At 51.7% G+C, this 21,939-nt stretch overlaps 1 protein-coding gene across 4 annotated transcripts in view; it reads left to right on the forward strand.

Annotated features, from left to right (window-relative positions):
• RPH3AL (rabphilin 3A like (without C2 domains)) overlaps positions 1-21,939 on the forward strand; it is a 133,733-nt gene that overhangs the window by 12,057 nt on the left and 99,737 nt on the right. For 3 of the 4 annotated variants that reach the window (XM_036340948.1, XM_036340952.1, XM_036340951.1), the window contains exon 1: positions 14,936-15,054. The exons of the other annotated variant lie outside the window; for it this stretch is intronic. The gene's annotated coding sequence lies outside the window, so the exon portion shown is untranslated. Of the gene's footprint in view, positions 1-14,935; positions 15,055-21,939 lie in introns of those variants that run through there. 4 annotated transcript variants of the gene reach the window in all.

Below are 21,939 nucleotides of genomic sequence, written 5' to 3' on the forward strand. Positions count from 1 at the left end.
ACTAGCTTCCAAGCTTTCTGTTTTTTCTTTTTTATTAATCTATCTCTTTTCCCACTATCACATTTTTTTGTTGTGACTTTATATACTTTAACACCTGGCAGTGCAAATTCTTTCTCAAAATAACCTTGGTTATGCTTGCCTATTTATTCATTCTTCTATGTGAAATGTTGGAATATAAGGAAGTTAATGAGTTTTTTAAAAGTTATTGTGAAACATATGTACAAAAGAACATATAAAACATATATGTTCTTGCCCTGACCGGTTTGGCTCAGTGGATAGAGTGTCAGCCTGTGGACTGAAGGGTCCCCGGTTAAAGTCTGGTCAAGGGCATGTACCTTGGCTATGGGCACATCCCCAGTGGGGGGTGTGCAGGAGGCAGCTGATCGATGTTTCTCTCTCATTGATGTTTCTAACGCTCTATCCCTCTCCCTTCCTCTCTGTAAAAAAATCAATAAAATATATTTAAAAAAACAACAACATATATGTTCAGTTTAAAGAAGAAGAAAGCAGTCATCTACTCAGCTAACTTAAGAAAGAGAGCACCAGCAACCCTTTAGAAAATATTTTTATTTCTCTCCTTAAGTGGCTCTTCCTCTCTCCCCATCCCCATGGAATTTGTTATCATCATTAACCCATTGTTCTTCATTGCTTTACTATATTCATTTATATCCTTAAACAACGTATTGTTTGCCTTTGAGCCTTTACAAGCGACTCACACTGTATTCCATATTTTGACTAGAGACATTTGCGTGTGTGTGTGGTTGTGATTCATCCTGTTGTTATCTATAGCTATAGTTCCTTCTTTTTGCTGCTGTGTGTAAAGATACCCAGTTTGTTTATCCCTTCCATTTGCTGATGGGCATTTGGGTTGTCTCCACTTTTCTTGACTTTTATCAACCTCTCTGTGTGTGAGTTTCTCCAGGATGTGTACTTGGGAGCTGAATGATAAGGTCACCTCTTGTTATTCTCTGGGGCAATGTGTATTTTATTCCCGCCCTGGTCAGTGCTTGCTGCTCAGTCTATATCCTCACCAATTCTTAGTACATCCTACCGGTGTTAGCCAAACTGGTGAGTGTGAGCTGGTATTTCACTGTGGTTCAAATTGGAGTTTTAGTGGTTACTGACTGTTAAGGTTGAACATGGTGGTTGTTTTTCAATTACAGTTGACAGTCAATATTATTTTATACTAGTGGCCTGGGGCACAAAATTTATGCACATTAAAAGGGGATTAATTAGAGGAAATATATTTTTTATATCTTTATTGATTTCAGAGAGGAAGAGATAGAAACATCAATGATGAGAGAGAATCACTGATTGGCTGCCTCCTGCAGGCACCCTACTGGGGATCAAGCCTGCAACCTGGGCATGTGCCCTTGACCGGAATCAAACCTGGGACCCTTCAGTCCGCAGGCCAACGCTGAGCCAAACCAGGAAATATTTTAATATTGCTGTTTGCCCTTTCTGTATAATAGGAGTGTCAGAGATTAAAGAAATTTAGTAAAATGTATATGAAAATCTTCCTCCTGTCAGAGTCTGGGGTGCACCACGGGACCCAGAGTCAAGTCCCCACCCACCTACGGGCGCCTCAAAATTGTGCGAGACCCAGACCCCGCTGCCCGTCCCCCAATTGGGCTAGATCCAGACCCGGCCGGTCCCACCCTTGTCAAGCCCCGCCGGGTGTGGGGCGCAGCTTCAGGTACCCTGGTCCGGCACCGGGGCGGGGGGTGTGGCTTGAGGTCCTCCAGACCGGGCCTGGGTGGGGGGCGTGCCTTGAGGTCCCCCGTTAAGCCCCGCTGGATGGGAGATGTGGCCTGAGATCCCCTGTCAAGCCCCACCGGGCGGGGGACACGCCTTGAGGTTCCCCGTCAAGCCCCGCCAGGAGGAGGGGTGCAGCCTCAGGTCCTCCATCAAGCCCCGCTGGGCAGGGGGCGCAGCCTGAGGTCCCCCAGACCACCACTAGGGCAGGGGGGCGCACCTTGAGATCCTCTGTCAAGCCCCGCCGGGCGGGGGGCACGCCTTGAGGTTCCCCGTTAAGCCCCGCCAGGCAGGGGCTGCAGCTTCAGGTCCCCCAGCCCAGCGCTGGGAGGGGGCGTAGCCTCAGGTCTGTCGTCAAGCCCCACTGAGCGGGGGGCATGGCCTGAGGTCCCCCGTTAAGCCTGGCTGGGTGGGGGGCATGGTCTGAGGTCCCCCGTTAAGCCTGGCTGTGTGGGGGGCACAGCCTGAGGTTCCCTGGCCTGGCACCAGGGTGGGGCCACTGCCTGAGGTTCCCCAGCCTGGCGCCAGGGTCGGGGGGGTGTGGCCTGAGGTCCCCTGTCAAGCCCCATGGGGGTGGAAGGGGCGCAGCCTCAGGTCCCTGCTGATTGCTCGTTAAGGCTAGTTACAGGAACTTGGCCTCCGCTGTGGGTGCCACCATTTTGTGGAGGAATGATGATCAATTTGCATATTCCCTCTTTATTATATAGGATTAGTTTCAGGTCTACAACATCATGATTAGACAATTATATAATTTACAAAGTGATCATCCCGATATTTCAAGTACCCACCTGAAACTGTACATAGTTATTACAATACTAGAGGCCCGGTGCATGAATCTGTGCACTGGTGGGGTCCAATCGGCCCGCATGGTGGGGGCCATCGGGAGTGGCCTGGGCGAGGGGCCGCGGGCGCTCCGGTCATTCTGCTGTTTGGTCGATTTGCATGTTACCCTTTTATTATGTGGGCTTGTTGGCTGTGTTCCTTGTGCTGTGCTTTAATCCCTGTGACTATCTTGTAACTGCCAATTTGTGCTTCTTAAGCCCTTCATCTTTTAGGTTGGCCATGTTTATGGACGCTTTGTGTTTCCTCATTTACACAGCTATACTGTTTTACCCCTTTTTTCATATTAGATTATTACTGCTTCATAACAGATCTTCTCAGATTCACATTCTAGCACTAATCCTTTTTTTATTACATGTTGCAATTCTATCCGTTTGTGGCTTGCTTTTTCATTATCTTTTAAAAAATTTTTTATTGTTGAAAGTATTAACGTTTTCACTATCTTAATGGTGTCTTTGAAACAATTTGATTGATTGATTTTAGAGAGAGAGCGAGGAAAGGAGAAAGAAGGAGAGAAAGATTGATTTTTTGTTCCACTTAATTATGCATTTATTGATTGCTTCTTGTGTGCGCCCTGATCAGGGAATTGAACCTGCAACCTTGGCATATCAGGACAACGCTCTAACCCAGCCGTGGGCAAACTACGGCCCGCGGGCTGGATCCTGCCCGTTTGAAATGAATAAAACTAAAAAAAAAAAAAAAGACCGTACCCTTTTATGTAATGATGTTTACTTTGAATTTATATTAGTTCACACAAACACTCCATCCATGCTTTTGTTTCGGCCCTCCGGTCCAGTTTAAGAACCCATCGTGGCCCTCGAGTCAAAAAGTTTGCCCACCCCTGCTCTAACCAATGGAGCTACCCGGCCTGGGCCTAATGGCATCTTTTGATGAACGAAACAGTCGGAACTTTAAGTCAGCAAGCTTATCATTAAGTAAAGTCCAATATTTTTGTTTGTTTGTTTCTTTTGTGGTAAGATGTGCATACAACAAAATGCAAAAATCTTAGGTTTTCCATTCAAGGAGCTCAGATATATAAATGCATATACCTATGCAACCCAAACCCTGTCAGGATAGAGTACGTGACAGTCACCCCAGGAAGCGCCCTCACGCCTTTTCCCAGGCAGCCCCTGCCCCTGCTCCCCAGAATTGACCACTGTTCTGATTTTCCACCATGTCAGTTTTGCTTGTGCTAGAACTTCATGTAAGTGGAATGATACAGCGTGTACTCTCCCATAAAAGGCTTCTTTCCCTCTCACTCGACATCATGTTTGAGTTCATCCTGTAGTGTGTATCAGTGGTTGCTTCTTTTTTATTGCTGAGTAGTATTCCATCGTGTGAATATGTACAGTTTGTTTATTCACCCGTTGATAGAGCTATTCTTAGGTTTCGGCTGTTGTAAGTGGAGTAGCCATACATCTTTTTGTTGACATGTTTTTATTTCTCCCAAGTATATTAGTTCCCTTACATGTTTTCCTTCTTTTAGGAGTGGAATTGCTGGGTCCTAGGTTAGGTGTAACTTTTGTTGAAGCATAATATTCACTCAGGAAACTGCACAAATCCTCAGTGTCCTGCTTGAGTAATTTTTACAACGTGAACACAGCCATGTAGCCATCACCCAGGTCAAGGGGCGGGGCCTTGCCCCGAGCTGGGCTGCTCAGCTAGGCTGTCCATTCTGGGATCTGAAACTTGAGCCAAATGAAGAAGGATCTATATTGGAGCTACCTGTTCCCAGAGTGGTAGCTGATCAGACTCTGAGCCTCTTGCAAGCCCCAGGGTTTTTGTTTCCTTCTACATCAGGACCTTCAGCCTTCTCATCCATCTGAGCCATCGGCTATCCCTGCAGTGAATTCCTGTCTGCTTGCCCTGGCAGGTTTGGCTCAGTGGTTGGAGTGTCGGCCCGCGCACTGAAGGGTCTCGGGTTTGATTCCCGGTCAAGAGCGTGTATCTCAGTTACAGGTTCGGATGATCCCACCCCAGTCAGATCGATGTTTCTCTCTCTCTCTCTTCCCCACTCCTCCCTCCTTTTCACTCTCTAAAAATCAATGGAAAAAATATCCTTGGGTGAGGGTTAAAAAAAATTCCTTTCTGTTTATATCAACCAGACCTGGTTTCTGTTGTTTGCAACCAAGAAGTCCTGATGTTTACAGTGTTCCCAACCACTAGCATCAAAAACTTGGTGGACGCCCTGGCCAGTGTTACTCAGTGATTAGAGCAGTGATGGCGAACCTATGGACACGCGTGTTAGAGGTGACACGCGAACTCATTTTTTTGGTTGATTTTTCTTTGTTAAATGGCATTTAAATATATAAAATAAATATCAAAAATATAAGTCTTTGTTTTACTATGGTTGCAAATATCAAAAAATTTCTCTATGTGACACGGCACCAGAGTTAAGTTAGGGTTTTTCAAAGTGCTGACACGCCGAGCTCAGAAGGTTCGCCATCACTGGATTAGAGCATCAGCCCGCAAACGGAAGGGTCACAGGTTCGATTCCCGGTCAAGGGTACGTACCTGGGTTGCAGGTTCAATCCCTGCCCTGGTTGGGGCACATGCGGGAGGCAACCAATTGATGTGTCTCTCTCACATCAGTGTTTCTCTCTCTCTCTCTCTCTCTCTCTCTCTCTCTCTCTCTCTCTCTCTCTCTCTCTCTCTCTCCCTCTTTCCCTCTTTCCCTCTTTCCCTCTGCCTTTTCCTCGCCCTCTCTATCTCCCTTCCCTTTCCTTTTCTCCCCTCCCTCCCTCCATTCCTCAGTGGAGAGTGACGCTCATATTGCTAAAACTCAGGGCAGAAGCTGTCTTTAATCAGTTCCCCGGGTTTTTACATAGAACACTTGGATTCCTGGGCTCACAAGGTGAACTCTCAAACAGGTAGTCGCTTTACATCTAACTTTAAAAGCTGTGGTAAAGCTACTTCAAACATTTGGGCCTGATGAAGGTTTTTTCCCCCCCTAACTTTAAATTTAGTTCCCACTTTTGGACCAATTTCCTGTGAGTCCCCTGTGGACAGTTAATGGCGAACATGGACTTAATTTAGAAGGTGAACTGTGGGCGTGCATGTAATTTTCTGGACTCCATTTGTGGAAACCAGGCTCACGTTTCCTGCTCCTTGGTGTGGAGCACAGGGGGCCAGATGAGGGGTGTTGGGCGCAGTTACCAGAAAACAGTGGCCAGACCCCAGAGACCATTTGCCTAAGAAGTCTCAACGTCGCACTAGTTCTGCTCTAAGTGGGGCCTCATTTAAAAGTAAAAAAAGGAAGGACCCAGCGGCTCTTCCGGTGTCTAAATCCCTGAAAATAAACACCACCCAAAGACAAAATCCAAAGTAAAAAATGCAATGAGTTCGCTCCTGTTTCTTTTTTAATATCACCGCGTCACCTGGATTAGTGACAGGAAATGACCCAATTCGACAGGCCTCTGCGTCGTCACAGCGCTTGTCCTCGTGAACGTCCGGGTCTGGGAACGTGTTTGATCCAGGGGAAGGTGCCACGGGTGCAGTCCCCCGGCAAAGGTCAGGGGCGAATGGGAAAGGCTCTCTCACCTCTGATGGCTCCGAGCAGCCGCCAGGCTGTCTGTGTCTCCCCGGTTGTCCTTCCCTGGCCTTTCCCGAGAGCCCGTTGCTGATCTCTGTCCGCCAGTCCCCGTCCTGCTGCGGGGTTTCCTCATTCACAGGAACCACAGCTTGGGGGCCGAGGACCCAGCCTAGACCGTTCTCGCACTCTCTGGGCTGCGCAGGCTTTTGCCTTGAGCTCAGCAGAAACAGGTTCTTTACCATAAAGTCTCCCCATCTTGAGGGTACCCCGGGGCAGGGAGTTAACTAACTGCTCTGGGGATCTTGCTTGGCCAGCGATGCAGGTGCCGTGGACACGCTGGTCTGCCAGTCATGCTTGCGGTTGAATGTCATACGAGGGCAGCATGTGGAAGAGGGCTGCGATTTGTGTGGCTCATGATGGAGACTTTCTAGCAAAGGAATGCGGAGCATCTTGTAGGATCATCAGTTTGGTCTGCTGGTTTCAACCAGGTGGACGAGAAGCTTCTCCGTGAAGGGGCGGGCGGGTGGGCTGGGATGGCCTCAGACGTCCCACCAGCCCGTCTTCTGGTCTGGGTGTCAGAAGGTGAGCTGGGTCGCCCCCGGCAGGGTAATGGGGATCATTTGTGCAGCAAAGGGGTGATCTGGGAAGCGAGGAAGTCCTCCGTGGAATCTAAATTGATTTTAAAGAATTGAGACTTTGCATCCAGTCCCTCTCTGAGGTCAAGGCAGAGAGGACGGGCCAAGGGGGCAGCCGGGACTCAGTGTAGGCGGGCCTCGCCTTCTGTGGACCTGACGTTCCGAGTGTGGGCTCGCACAGCAGCCGTGTAGGGGGCGAAGGGTTGCACTTCAGGGGTCTTGCCTAGGGGTCATTCACTGCCCGTCACTGTCAGTGGTGGCTGTGCTGACCAATGTAGAATGTGGCGTCTTTGGGTGTTAGTGTTGGAATCCGGGACATGCCTGGCGGGTGGACAGCACAGGGAGGCGGACTGGGAGGAGCTGGGGGGAGATGCGCTCGGAGGAGGGCCTGTGGCAAGCAGCATGCGCTGAGTGCAGGTGTCGTCGGGGGAGGAAGGCCAGATGCATCTCCAGAGCTTGGAGGCGGGAATCCAGGCCGGCTGTCTGCAAGGGGCTCACCAGCAGGTAATGGCTCCTGACAAACAGGCGAATAAGCCTGTGACTGACGTCTCGGGATGGAGCTCTTCAGAGTTGAGGGGGATGAGGCCTCAGCAGGGAAGAGTAGAGGCTCAGTGCTCAGGGTCTGCAGGCTGGGGTGGGGGCGCGTCCAGCATGAACAAAGCAGAAGCTGGGTGGCTTCGTGGTTAAGGGCTTGAACTCTGGGTTCAGACGTGCAGCTCTTCATCCTGGCTCCACCATTTCCTCACTCGGTGGGCCTCGGTTTCCTCATCTGTAAAATGGAAGGCATGCTAGTATCTGTGTCAATGAGGAGTCTTGGGCAAAGCGTGTAGAGCAGTGCTTGCCGCGTGGATGTGGTCATTACTGTTAGGATTGCTGCCCTCCTAGTTGGCCTGACCCTTTGGGCTGGAGCTCCGTGTGAGTGGGGCTCACACGCCGACGCGGGGGCCGCGCTTGGCTTTTATGTTGACTCTGTAGCCCACGTAGTTGCCCTGTGTCGGCGGCTGCGGGGAAGCTGAGAGTCAGATGTGTTGCTCAGTTTAATCCTCAGATTTATGGTGACATCTCCTCTTCCTGCTTTCGGCCTGGCCTCTATTCTCTTTGATCCTTAAGTTGTTTATTTTTTATTACTTTCAGCCCCTACGCTGCCTCAAGCTCTCCTTGAAACAGACAGTTATAAATTTTGAATGAATAAAATATAATGTAGATCACACACTGAATCACAGTTACAATGTAAGGCGGCGTGCTCTGCCTGCCTGTGTCCCTGTCCCCTCCTCGGTACCTGCGTTTGGGGGATTAATGGCGGCAGTAAGGAGGGGGAGGCCCCAGGGTGGGTTAGGGTGCACCCTCCTCCCTAGCCTCTGCAAAGAAAAAAGCTGAAGGTTTTTCTGCCTTTGGAGATGTGCTTTCGGGGGCCTAGTGATGGAGTTGGGGAGAGGGTGGGGAGAGGAAGACAAAAACTAACTCTCATGAAGTACCTACTATGCGCCTGGCACTGTGTCAGTGCTTAGTACGTTTTGGACTGCTCCAGGAGGCTAGCTGTGGGACTGTGGAATTCTGGGAAGTTTATCTCATAGTCTGGAGGAGGGGTGTGGATCTATCCATAGAATCATTGTGGACTCAGCTGTGGGCCATATGGAGGACAAGATGTAAGACCTACCCCAGGACTTGTCCCATTCTTCAGAGTTGCCAGGACATACGTCTCCGTCATCTATTGCCACAATATTGCTTCATAACAAGCCACCCCAAACCCATTGGCATATGGCAATAAGCATTTAATCTGCCCACACATACCTGTGGGTTGGGTGAAGCTTGGCTGACTTAGGCTGCTGGCAGTGGGACTTGGTTGGTTTCGAGCTATAAGTTGGGGTTAGGTCTGTTCCATGTACCGGTTATCCCACTGGCCCGGTGACCACCAAGGCACATGTGCGTCATGGTGACAGGCAGGAGTGCAAGAGAGCAAGCTCAGTTGCACACAAGCCCATTTCAAACCTTTGCTCACATCATATCCATCAGCATCCCCTTGGCCAAAGCAAGCCATGCGACCATTCTCAAGCCAAGGGGCGGGGAGTCCACTGCCCACCATGAGGCCGTGCCAGAGTGTGGCTATCTCATGTTGTTGCGAGGGGTGAAGAATGGACACCAGCAATTCAGCTTGCCTTAGGCTGAGCTTTACTCATTCGCCCAGTAAGTCTTTTTTTATTTATTTTTTATTTATTTATTTATTTTTAATATATTTTATTGATTTTTTACAGAGAGGAAGGGAGAGAGACAGAGAGCCAGAAACATCGATGAGAGAGAAACATCGATCAGCCGCCCCCGGCACATCTCCCACCGGGGATATGCCCGCAACCCAGGCACATGCCCCTGACCGGAACCGAACCCGGGACCCTTCAGTCCGCAGGCCGACGCTCCATCCACTGAGCCAAACCGGTTTCGGCTGTAAGTCTTTTTTTAAAGGCTCCTGTGTGCCAGGCATATGCTGCCTCTGGGGATATAGTGCTGAACAAGGCAGGCCTGGTTCTTGCCTTATGGAAAGAGATTGAACAAAAATGGGGATTTATTGCCGGGACACGAAGTATCTCGCAGAAGCCCAGGCCCCTGGAAGGGCTGAATTCAGCACATGGACCAGGGGGGACCCCTGAGCCCTCTCGCCACCTGGCCTTTGCGTTAGTCCCCTTTGGCTCCCCCTCTTCTTCCTCTCACAGGGACCACCTTTCATTTCCATGGCATTTCCCAGTGGGGAAGCTGCCCCTCCATCAGCTCCTAAGTTTGCATCCAACTGTGCCAGAGAGCACTTGAGTCGAGACTCGGTCTCTTAGCCCTTTTCCCAGATTGTGAAGGGAGAGACCTCGGCATGCCAGCTTGGGCCGGGTGCACCCCTAGCACAGTCAGCTGGGCCCGGGGGGGCTGGTCACAGTATGAACTCGGGGCTTCTGGGCAACTGAGCAGCCACAGTACGGCCAGGAGAAGAGGGGACAGCAGATGGGCTACCCGTTACCTTATGTCGAAGTCCCTCCCCCACTTGTTTTCTCTTGTTGTTGTTAATCCTCACCCGAGGATATTTTCCCATTGGTTTTTAGGGAGAGTGGAAGAGAGAGGGAAAGACAGAGAGAAACATCGATGTGAGAGAAACACATCGATTGGTTGCCTCCCGCATGCACCCCAACCAGGGCCTGGGCCAGAGAGGTACATGTCCTTGACCAGACTCGAACCCGGGACCCTTTGGTCCACTGAACCAAACCGGCCAGGGCCCTCCCCCACTTTGGTAACTCACCACCCGGGGTCCGTGTTCGCTGGGGGGTAGACTACATGAGGCCTTATTTTGTCACTTGAACAAAGACAGCCCTCTGTCCATCCCCTCCCCTGTCGCCTCCACTTTCGACCCTGACTGGGCAGGGAACAGTCTGGGATGTAGAATTAGTCTTGCTGTGACTGTGAGCTCTGTGAGTTCCCGTGCCCGGCTGCAAAACTTGTTGAAAAGGACCCCGGTTATTGTCATTGTCTTATTCTCACCTGCTGTGTGAAACTCAGTGGTGCTGATTCAGGTCCTGGAAACCCTGGGGATCGTGGAATAAATGGGCCTCTGATTGGGGACAGGAGGGGACAGGCGGCGTCTGAGAAGTCCCGGTGGGAGGGTCGGCTGCCAGGGACCTCACAGAGCCCCACTGTGTCCACGCAGCACATTCCCGCTCAGCTGGTCTGCAGGTAATGCGTGCCGTGTGCTCTGTTTTCCTGCAGGGGGCACTGTGGTCAGGAAGGAGACTACCGGGTGGGAGTGGGGGAGTGGGGGAGTGGGGGAGGGTGTGGAGGGGACCAGGAGCCCCCCCGGCCCTCTCTGCAGGGGCAGCCACTTCCAGTCCTGAGCAGTGTGGTTGACCCCGGATGGGGCCCTTTCTCTTGCTGTGAGAAGCAGGAAATTGAAGCCCGTCGGTCACAGTGCTCTCAGACATCAGAGCGGGGGAGGAGGAAGAAGGCCCCATGCAGATATGGCCTCGGAAGGCTCATTTCTCTTTGAATCCCTGCAGCGTGTGTGGGAGGCCGAGTGGCTTGGTAGCTTCTTGGGGACAGCCGTGTGCTTGCCCAGCACGCTGCTCCCAGGACCGAGGAGAGCCCAGTGGGTGGCGGGCACGTCGCCGGCGCCTCACCGCCAATGAGCAGTCACTCCTCTCTGTTCCACTCGGTTACAACCGCGTAAGCGAGTGGGGCAGATTGCTGCGGCGAGTGCGGCGAACACTTGATGAAACCTCAGGCTGCCTGGCCGTGGGGAGGGGTGTGCGTGAGTAATGTTTCCCCCTCACGGTCACGTAGCTGGTCAGAGCTGGGGTTATTGCTAATCCCAGACTCTATTCACACCGAGAGCCGTGAGGGTCTACATTCTTTCCGGCAGAGACGGTCTCCTTTTTCCTGGATTTTCCTGTCTGTCATCCATCCGTCTCGTCATTAATTCCCTCACCTTGTTCCTTAGAGGAGGCAAGAGGCCCACAGAAGAGCTGTCTATTGCTTGGACATGTAAGAAATACAGAAATATCCTATCTAAGAAAAGAGAAACATGGTAATTGGCGTACGACCGCTACCCTTCCCATTGGCTAATCAGCGAGATATGCAAATTAACTGTCAGCCAAGATGGCGGCCAGCAGCCAGGCAGCTTGAAACTAACATGAGGCTTGCTTGCTTCAGTGACGGAGGACTCCAATGTTCCCCTCCTGCCTTGCCGGCCTCTGAGCCTGCAGTTTAAAAAACATTGTAACAAATATAGAAGCTAAACAAAACCCCAGAAACCAGCTTTCAGCGAGCTGGGATCTCAGAGCTGGAGTTATACATTGTTTCGATTATAGAACCTAAACAAACCAGATACCTTCTTTCAGCAGCAGAGGCCTCAGAGCTTTTTTATTCTGTGTGTGACGGGGTGGCGCCCCAACCCCCCAATCGGCCCTACCCTGAGCGTGACTGAGGGTGGCATCGCAACCTCCCAATCCTCCCTGCTCTGTGCATGACAGGGGGCGGGGCCCCAATTCCCCAATTGGCCCTGCTCTGAGCCCAACCCGGGGCTGCACCTAGGGATTAGGCCTGCCCTCTGCCACCCGGGAGCAGGCCTAAACCAGCAGGTCGTTATCTCCTGAGGGGTCCCAGACTGCGAGAGGGCACAGGCCAGGCTGAGGGACCCCCCTCCCCTCCGAGTGCACAAATTTTTGTGCACCGGGCCTCTAGTGTCTTTATAAAAGAAGATAAAATAGGTACTATATGCCAGAGCCAGACGTAGCTATTTTATATGTGTTTGCATATGTCTATGTGTATGTCATTACAGAGAAACCCATAAAAGTAAGATGAGGAAAAATGCAGATGAGCTAGAAGGTCAGAGTCGGGGCGAGAGTTAGATACATCCTCAGGCCACAGAGCCGTTTCTCTATTTGAACCACAGATGTAGCTCTGAGCTAATTAGCAATCCAAGCAGGAAAAAAAAATATTATGCGCACGGTTCATGGGGCCCATAATGCAAAGGATGCCAGAGGCCCAGTGCTTTTCCAGGCAATTAATCGGCAGGAAATTTCTTGCCTGGGTGGTCATTGTGCGGCCCCGAGAGGGAGGAAATGTGTGGCACATATGCCGCCGCTCCCGCTCCCGCGTGGACCCCACGGATCACTCACGGCCGGTTCCCACGGAGGCCCGGGAGGCCGCACAGTCCCAGCGTGGTGTGCCAGGCAGCCATGGCCGTGACTTGGAGTCGGCACGCAGGACGAAGCCCCCTTGCCTTTCAGCACTGGGGGTGGTGCCATATTGGGAGCTGTGCGCAGACCACCTCTGCAGGGTGGCATTGTGGAATGTCCTGTCGATCTGTGTTTGCTGGGAACCCCCGCCCCCCGCCCAACCGAGGTGCCAGTTGGAGTGACCTGTCAGGGTGATGAGGGGGTAAGTTGGCAGAGACATGGGACGCACGGGGGGCGTCTGACTCCTCACAGTCCCCCGCTTGCCCGCAGATACTTAGCGAGAAGGGGCGCCTGACCCAGTCTGCTCAGCTCTCCGGTCCGTTTAACGACTTCCTCAGAGTTGCCCGCCCCGCCTCTCCCTCACATCAGAGCTCCCGCGTCCTGTGCCCTCTCCTTTCTCTGCAGCCGGTATCACAGCCTGTGCTGATGCAGTTACTTACGTCTGTTTGTTCAGCGTTCCCCCTCCCAGGACGTGGGTTCCAGGGTGGCAGGGACAGCGCCTGGCGTGCTCCTCATGGCGTCCTCAGCCCTCGCCCGGGGTCCAGCACGTCATCGGTGCTCAATGCCTGTTTGTGGAATGAATGAATGAATGAATGAATGAATGAATGAATGAATGAAAGGATAAACAGGGCATGAACATGGAGCAGATGCAGACTGCCCAGTAGAAGATAAAGACATAAACGTAACACAGGGCGGCAAATGCTGAGAGCCGAAGGGAGGGGACAGGTGGGGAGCCAGGGGACTTCGGAGGAGGAGGCGCTGCTTCCAGAGGGAAGGGGAGGTCAGGTCTTCATGGCACAGCACCCTTTGGGGGTCTGGAAGGGTGAGGTGGAGGTGAGGGACATCTGGGGCCGGGGGAGGGGGGCAGGAGCAGAAGCAGTGAGGCGGGGCTGGAGGTGAGAGAAGACAGCATGACTTGGGGTGCCCTTAGGGCTGGGGCTGGGTGCAGGAGCAGCTGCACCAGGAAAGGTGGGGGCTTGGCCCACGGGCTTGATTTGGGCAGCAGAGGGAGAGGCAGCAGATTTGTGAGTGGAGCAGGGATGGGGTGAGAGGGGCCCAAGCAGGCAGGGGGAGAGCTGAGTGGCCCCGGAGGGGTGGGAGCTGGCCCGGGGAGAGCACACGGCCTTTGCCCCCTGGACTCGATTCCTGGTCAGGCGCATACCTGGGTTGCTGGTTTGATCCCCAGCCAGGGAGCATACAGAAGGCAGCGGTCTATGTTTCTCTCTCACATCGATGTTTCTCTCTCCCATCCTCTCTCTAAGCATGTCCTCGGGTGAAGATTGAAAAAGAAAAGAACAAAAGCCAGGCTCACTGGGTGGTGCATTCCTACTCCTCCCCATTTCTCAATAGCCGACATACTTAGGACCCTTGATTGCAAATCCCAAAGATCCAACTCAAACCAACATAAGCAAAAAGGGCATGCCCTTGGGAGTCAACGTGGTGGTTTGGGTGCGGCTGGATCCAGCAGTTGGCAGTGCCATCGGGATTATGCCCTCCACCCTTCAGCTCCGCTTGGCTCCATTTTCAGGCTGTTTCCAAGAGACGGCAAGGTGGCCGTTGGCCATCCCAGGCCAACGTGGTTCTCACAGGGAAAGAGGGCATTTTCCAGTAACTGTGGTGAGAGCCTAGGGAGGACTCTGTACTGCTGGGCCTGGGCCACACGCTCAGCCCTCAGCCAGTCACTGTGCCCGGAGGGCGGGGATATTCTAATTGGTCGACTTCAGCCACATTCACATCGAGGAGGAGTGTTGATCTGTGCCTCTCAGTAGCACCTGCTTTTGTTGTCCATGGGGGACAGGTTGCCGGAAGTGGTGGGGTTTTAGTTTTTGGTTTGTTTTTTTTAGTCTCTACAACATTTTTTCCGTCATTAGCTTGTTTGCACTGTGAGGTCAGCATGGAGACCCTTGTCCTCTTCCTTCTCACCTAGGCAGGTGTCGGGGAGCAGGCCCTCCCCAGCTCCGCACAGGCTTGCTTCACCACCCTTGTCCCCCTTGAGCTGCATTTGGGAGGTTCTGCTTACAACATTGGTCACATTATCCGTGCCTCAGTTTACCTTCTTCCTGGGGAGCCACACCTGACTAATTGGGTCGGCGTCCCACCCCCGGCCGCTGAGGCTTCAGGCAGTGATGAGATGCTGCCGCCCCGTGCATGTCCGCTGGGGATAAATATTGTGGAGACTTTCCATGCAATGTACCCTAACAGAAATATCCTTGAACGTCTTAAAAGTGGCCAGACAAAAAAACAGTAACACCAGAAAGAATGCAAACGCCCCCAACAGAGCCCTCCCTCTGATAAGAAATATCCCGTGTCTGTTCCCTGTTAGAAGACTGCGCTGGCAGGGGACTCGGTCTCCAGCACATGGGCCGTGGCTGGCCGTGGCCAGGCTTCCGTCCACCCAGGAGAATCCAGGCCTTGGTTTGGCTCCAGCTGGGCCTTCCCCGGTGGCTGCCACTTATTGACTTAAGTCTGAGTGATTCAGATCTTCATCAGGGTCGCCCCTGACAGCTGTGTGGTGGGAGGGAGGGACCGCCTCCTCCCGGCTGGGGCACCAGCAGGTCAGGCCTGGAGAAGCCCCCCTCTGTTCCTGGTAGGTGTTTTGGGGTCTCTGGCCCCGAGGGGACAGGAAGGTGACTTGTATTTCCTGGAGCCAGGGACCCAGTTCATACAGGGTTTTCCCAGAACTTTGCTAGCTCCGGGGAGGGTGTGTGTCTGCTGGGGGAGTGTTGGTTAATGGTTGACTGGAGACTTGCTTTTCCTGGTTGTCGGGTCCTGCTGCTTCAGAGGAAGGGGCAGCAGGGGTCCGAGAAGATCTGGGAGGGTCCCAGAAGATCTGGGAGGGTCCGAGAAGATCTGGGAGCATCCGAGAAGATCTGGGAGGGTCCGAGGCACCTCCTTGACCGTCGCTACATGTCCCGTGTCATGCTCCGAGAGACCTCCGTGGTCAGGGGTTGATTTGGGGGTAGCGCGCGGAAGGCATGTATAGCGTTTTGGTAAAAAGTTGGACATCAGATGGGCTTAGGGCCCGGCAGAGAATGGGACCATGTTAATATGACTGAGAACTGGAACATTCTGTTCCATAAATATTTTTATTGCGTGTCATGCTATGTGTAGGCACTGTGAGAGGGGCGGCAGGATCTGTGCCCCCAAGTGCTATTGGGGATCAACCAGGACAAAACCGTGACAAGTCCCCAGGTAACTGTGAGACAGGGCCAGACAAACAAGGGCAGTATTTCTTAGAGTGTGAGAGGATTTGAAGTACATTGTACAGCAATATTAAGTCTATTACAAATAGACGCATTTAAAACATTTTAATGACTGTGTTTATTTTCCTGTATATTTGAACATAACTCTTTTCTTCATTTGCCTTCTGTCTATGGGAGATGATATGGTTTTCTGTTTATGGCGGAGATATAAATTTTCCTTTGAAAATAAATTTAAGTAAAAGAGGGAGTTGGTTTAAAGGGAAATAGTAAGTAAAGAACAGTGCGGAGGCCATGGGGGGTGGCAGGTGGCATGGCCTTACCTGAAGTGTGGGGGCAGCGTGGTGGAGGGATTCAGAGACGAGGAAAGGAGAGGGCTTGTGGGAGAGTCAGGTGGAGTGGGGGAGGCGTCGGATCCAGCTAGGTGGAGATGGGAGAGGTGAATTCCTATTTACAGACTCAGAAATGGGCGTGCAGATCTTGGCATAATCCATTTTGGCTCCAACCTGTGAGTCCTGGGGGGACTGGAGGGTGGGTTTGGACTATCTGTGGAAGACCATGCATCTCAGGGTATGGACTCTGACCTTAATTCAGGGGCAGTGGGAGCCATGGCAGGCGCTTGAGGAGGGGAGTGGTATCTGAACTGACTCATTTGTTTGTAGTGGGCCCCCAGACTAGAAGCAGGATGGCCAGCCAGCCTGCCTCCCGCTGGCTCTAGTAGCAGCCTAGAGACACTGGAGAGAGGCGGGTCTGCGGTGCAGGGGCCAAGCTTTGGTCTCTCTGGGGGAGGCAGTGGGAGCTGAGCAGGGGGGCAGGTCAGAGGTGACCTGGGAGGGAGGTGCCCATCTTTCCCAGCCGGCCCCCTGGGCCTCTTCCTGGAGCTTCTGGCTCAGTGTGGACTGTTCTGGGGGAAGTGGGTGGGGCCAGCTGGAGGAAGCTCTTGTCTGAGCACAGAGTTCCTGAGGAGGAAGCTCGCAGTTTCCTGCCCTACAGTTTGACCCAGGCGGCCTGGCCGAGGGCCCCCGGCCGAGATTTCATTCACCAGCGGGCCTGCGGTCATCTGGGTCGTGGATCTTTTTGTTTCCCTCTTCCATTTCTTCCCTCCAGCGCAGAGACGTTCACCAGGGGTTCAGAGACGGGCTTGGTTTGAAAAACAGGGTGGGTGTTTTTGGTTTCCTCTGAGGGTTTCCTGTGTGCTCGGCACCGTGTCGGGTACTTTTACTCTGTCATCGGAGTTCACCTTGGACACAACCTGTGGAGGGAGGTGTTCTTACCTCAGTGACGGCGAACCTTTTGAGCTCGGCGTGTCAGCATTTTGAAAAACCCTAACTTAACTCCGGTGCCGTGTCACATACAGGAATTTTTTTGATATTTGCAACCATAATAAAACAAAGATTTATATTTTTGATATTTATTTTATATATTTAAATGCCATTTAACAAAAATCAACCAAAAAAATGAGTTCGCGTGTCACCTCTGACACGCGTGTCACCGGTTCGCCATCACTGTCTTACCTCCGTTATACACAAGAGGAAATAGGATGTGGGGGGATTCAGTGCCAAGATTGTACGGCTGGAATGAGCAGAGCCTGATTCCAAACTCACGCACTGGTACTGACTGTAGGAGTGAGACTGCAACTTGGGAAAAGAACTCACGGTCGGTTTCCCCCTGTCTCGGTGTGGGGCCGCACCATGCAGTGTGCTGGGTGCCTCTGTAAGGTGGGGGTACCGACAGCACCCAGAGTGTTCTGGTGGGGGTTACATGAGCTACGATGCAGGCAAGGTGCTGTACACGTGCTAGCGGCTGTTACTGCTGTTATTGCATAAAGCTAGAGTTTGCATCATTCTGAACAGCAGTTTCACTGGACGACACTTTGGGAGGGTGTCACTTAGGCGGGGCAGAGCATTGGTGTAAAATAATACATACGGCATAGAATGACATCAGAGACAGTTCGCCTTTGGGCCGGCTGCCTGTGGCCACACTCCTGGTGCCTGGGTGTTGGGGGATGTGTGTGTAGGGGCGGGGGGAATCTATGTTCACTTTCCTCGGTCATTAGCCTAACTTAGATGAAAACTTGAGAATCGAGGTGCATTTTGCTATTTTCATGGGCTCCCAGGAGGTCCCAGGTCCTGATCTCACCGCCCAAAGTTGGTGCCAGGAAGCTTGGTGTCCGAATCGCCCGTGACCTTAGCTAGCTGTTCTCTGAGTTACTTTCCAGCTCTGAGATTCCCAGAGGCCTCTTCCTTTCTGGCAGCTTTTCCAGGATGGCTCTCTTCCTGGAATGCCTGTCCAATGCCTGCCAAGTCCCTGCTTTTTCCCTTTAGCCCTCGACCCGGCGCTTCTCCTCCTTGAGGCCCTCTGGGATTGCCTCAGAGAGGAATTTTAACGGCACCTGCACTTGCTATTCCTTGTACAGTCCGGCGTTTATTAGAGCCAGTGTCTGGTTCATCGGGATTCATCCGCTCATGTGCAACCCGCACTGAGTGTACACAGCAAAGAAAACGGGGGCGCCTCTGTCCCCGTGGACCTTACAGCGGTGAACAAGTCAACAAAGAAATAAGTGCACATATTCCAATCATAATACGCGATGAAGAAAAAGGATCGAGAGCTGGTATTACTGACCTTTCAGTCTTCTGCACGAGGCTGTGTCCCCTGTGAGGGCCTCCTGCCTGTGCTCTTCTGGGTACTGGGAATTCCAGGGCTAGTAATACTGATGACAGTGATCATGGTGATGATGACAGTGGTTATGATGACAGCGATGGTGATGATGACAGTGACGGTGATGATGGTGGTGGTGGTAGTGATGGTGATGGTGGTGGTGGTCAATATGATGATGACAGCATTGGTGATGATGACAGTGGTTATGATGACAGTGATGGTGATGGTGGTGTTGGTGTTGGTGTTGGTGATGGTGATGGTGGTGATGGTGATGAAAAGGAAAATGGGGGGGCTTGCAACCTAGTTCAGTATCTGGTTAAAACTGTAGTCTTACTTCCCCACTCTGACTGACTTGGGCAGAGCTGCAGAGCCTAACTAACCCCAGGGCCCGCCACAGCCGACTTGGGCAGAGTTGCAGGGACCCTCAGGGGCCCGCCACAGGAGGAGATATAGGTCAGAGTTCAGTTCAGGCTTTGGATCCGGAATTCCCTTGGACTAGCAGATCTGCAAAATAAAGGTTAAACTTTCCTCCCTCAGAGTGCTGGCTGATCGTTCTCCCGTGCATTCTGCCACAAGTGATGATGGTGTTGATAATGGTGGTGATGATGGTGGTCGTGGTGGTGATGATGATGGTGGTGATGATGGTGATGGTGGTGGTGGTGGTGGTGGTGGTGGTGGTGATGACAGTGGTAGTGGTGATGGTGGTGGTGATGATGATGGTGGTGGTGATGATGGTGGTGATGGTGATAATGACAATGACAATGGTGGCGGTTGTGGTGGTGGAGGTGGTGGTGATGGCAGACCTGCACTGCACAGTGTTACAGGTCCTGTGCCGTGTGTGTTACTTGTACCATCTAAGTCAGGGTTTTCAGACTTGGCACTTTGACCTTTTCAGCTGGATAATTTCAGTTGCAGGGGGCTGTACTGTGCATTGTAGAATGCTTAGCAGCATCTTGGCCTCTGCCCACTGGGCTGTAGCCAGTCACACCTTCCCTCCCAATGTCCCCTAGGGGACAAAATCACCCTAACTCAGAACCACTAATCTAATGTATTCTCCCTAGGAGCCAACTACTCATTGTACAGAGGAGGCAGCTGAAGCTTAGAGAAGTAAATGAAGCTGCCCAAGGTCACTGAACTACTAATTCACAGAGCCAGAATGCAAACCCCAGATCCATGGCCCAGAGGACAGACTGTAGCCACTGCCCTTTACTACTTGGCAGAAGAAGAGAATTCATCAACCCTTGGTAGAGCCACCTGGGTACAGACAGGGCTGGGGCTGCTTGGTCAGCCCTGGCATCCACCGCCGGATTCATTTGGAGCTAATAAACACAGTGGCTGTGCTGCTGCCCGTGTTCTGCCTTGGCTTGACCCAGAAGAGCCAAAATGTATTGACGTGGAGACTGTCTCCACAGGCTCCAGGCCTTTGCCGCGACAGGCCGCCCCATTTGCTGCTTGCTCCCTCAGGCGGCCTGTCGCTGGCAGACACCTGTGGGGAGAGGGAACAGGCGTGGGCGAGGTTTTCTGCAAACGGGGCCTCCTAGGCTCGTTGCCCGTGTTCTCCCACCGAGGCTGTGAATCTGGGCTTGCGGGTTGAATGCCCAAAATGCCCATTGGAAGTTTGACTTTTTTTCAACAATAATTTATTATGAAAAATTTTAAATACGAAGCAAAGTTGAAAGAATTTTACAGTAAACGCCTACCCACCCACCACTTAGAGTCTGTTGTTAACCTTTTGCTACACTCTGTTTCCCTTGTCTTGAGCCCAGGTCAGCGTGGTCTCTGGCTGGTGGTCAGCGAGCTCACCGTAAGTTCTCCATAAGAGAGTAAATTAACAGCAGTGGCCAGGAGGCAGAGGTGGTCTTCATTACCAGGGCGACGGGAGAGGCAAAGGGTCCTGAATGATCCTACTCACTCTTAATGCAAAACTAGTTAAAATAAGTTACCAAGTAGATTGGAAAGCTATTTAAAACGTCATCCAATATTTAATCCATGCCAGAACCGGTTTGGCTCAGCGGATAGAGCGTCAGCCTGCGGACTCAAGGGTCCCAGGTTCGATTCCAGTCAAGGGCATGTACCTTGGTTGCAGGCACATCCCCAGTGGGGGGCGTGCAGGAGGCGCCTGATTGATGTTTCTCTCTCATCGATGTTTCTAACTCTCTATTCCTCACCTTTCCTCTCTGTAAAAAATCAATAAAATATATTTTTAAAAAAACCTAGTTAAAATAAGTTACTAAGTAGATTGGAAAACTATTTAAAATGTCATCCAATATTTAATCCATGCCATCTTAAAGTATAGAAACAATACAAATGCAGTAGTTTCAAACAGTGAGTCATATCAATTGCTTGACACAAAGAAGGCCCCATCTGTGAACTTCTACATTATTGTTCTTTTCATTTTGCGGAGCCTTCCCTCGTCTCAGAAATAAGCAAAGACCCTGGCAGACACGCTCACCTCTTCCTCAGCATGCCAGCTCCCTCCAGCCCAGATGCCATGGGTGGGGGGACCCACAGTCACATCTTGAGTCCCCCCTCACCTTTCCCGGGTGGGAATCAGCCACTGTTTCCAGCAGGGAGAGGATGCTCCCCCCGCCGGCACCATCCTATCAGCCACATCACATCACATAGCCCTTGGTATAAGCCAGTGGTCGGCAAACCGCGGCTTGCGAGCCACATGCGGCTCTTTGGCCCCTTGAGTGTGGCTCTTCCACAAAATACCACGTGCGGGCGCGCACGTACAGTGCGATGGATACTTCGTGGCCCATGCGCAGAAGTCGGTTTTCGGCCTGGGCGAGTCTATTTTGAAGAAGTGGCGTTAGAAGAAGTGGGGGGGGTGGACATACAGAGAGGATGAACGAAAGGAGATAGACGAAACAAGTATACAAGACGTGTGTGGAGGGGAGAGTTGGAAGGGGTCGACCTCAGCGAACGTACCTCAATCAGATTGAGGACGTTTTGAGCAAAGGCCAGCTTAGGAGTACCCTAATGAAGTAAATAACAATGTACCTACCTGTATAGTTTAAGTTTAAAAAATTTGGCTCTCAAAAGAAATTTCAATCGTTGTACTGTTGATATTTGGCTCTGTTGTCTAATGAATGAATTTGCCGACCACTGGTGTAAGCAGTTCCAAACAATAGACACCTTCGATACAAAGAGGTTTTTTAAAGTATGAGAACTTTAAAAGCTTTTTATTTTGAAATAATTTTAGACTTACGTAAAAGCTGCAAAAACGGTACAGAGTTCCTGTCCACCCTTCCCCTTGCTTATTGCCCTGTTAACGCCTTGGTAGGGCCCCCTGGGGTACAGACAATACACCGCTCCTCATTTTTTCCTTATCTTTCGCGACCTTCACATTTTTGAAGAGGACTGTGTGAAGCCACGCCGCAGGTTCAAAGACGTGGAGAAAGGGCCGACGCGCAGATTAATACACTAGACAAGAAATAGAAATTTGGAAATTATGGGGGAAGCCAGTTGTGAGCTTGGTACAAGGGCCCAAGTTCCACTGAGTCTCCGTTCCCATCTGCTTTTATTTACTAGAATACACAATTGCTTTTAGGAACGCAAACAGGCATATCAAAGGTGATGTTTAGTAAACAGTAAGATTATCAGGTTGGGGG

The sequence above is a fragment of the Myotis myotis genome, unplaced genomic scaffold (assembly GCF_014108235.1).
Source record: "Myotis myotis isolate mMyoMyo1 unplaced genomic scaffold, mMyoMyo1.p scaffold_m19_p_17, whole genome shotgun sequence".
Taxonomy (NCBI): Eukaryota; Metazoa; Chordata; class Mammalia; order Chiroptera; family Vespertilionidae; genus Myotis; species Myotis myotis.